The 473-nt window shown below is 60.9% G+C and overlaps 1 protein-coding gene across 1 annotated transcript in view; it reads right to left on the bottom strand.

Annotated features, from left to right (window-relative positions):
* Positions 1–473, bottom strand: part of IGSF9B (immunoglobulin superfamily member 9B) — a 37,594-nt gene that overhangs the window by 33,256 nt on the left and 3,865 nt on the right. The gene's annotated exons all lie outside the window — the stretch shown is intronic.

The raw sequence follows: 473 nt of genomic DNA, 5'->3' as shown, positions 1-473 counted from the left end.
GGCCCCGCCCCGGCTCACCCCCCCCCCCGCTTCCCACGGCGGAGACCTGCCGGCGCTTGCAGGGCCAGATGAGAAATGGGTTTCCCCGCTCTGCAAGACTTCGGATATTAATAAACCAACACACGCGTTTCTGCTCGACGCCAAGGGGAAGGGAAAATAAATAAATAAATAAATAAAAAATAACCCTCACAATGTATTCATCTCCCGCAGAAGTGACTGGCAGGCAGCAGACTCCAAACCGCTCCTGCCAAGCGCCCCAGCACCATCGGTGCTTCACAAGGAGCAGGATGCCTCGCCGGAGCATCCCCTGCTCCCGAGGGACCAGCTCCACCCCTGGGGTAGGGTATGAGGGGAGGCCTGGGCTGGGCCACTGTCCTCCCCGTGGGGCCACCTCGCTGCTGCCAGAGGAGCAGCCAAATTCCTCCCTGGGGACACAGCCAAGGAAGGACGGCCAAAGGACCCCCAGGGTCACA

The sequence above is a fragment of the Egretta garzetta genome, unplaced genomic scaffold (genome assembly GCF_000687185.1).
Source record: "Egretta garzetta isolate BGI_Z169 unplaced genomic scaffold, ASM68718v1 scaffold207, whole genome shotgun sequence".
Taxonomy (NCBI): domain Eukaryota; kingdom Metazoa; phylum Chordata; class Aves; order Pelecaniformes; family Ardeidae; genus Egretta; species Egretta garzetta.
This window is presented reverse-complemented; position numbering and strand designations above follow the sequence as displayed.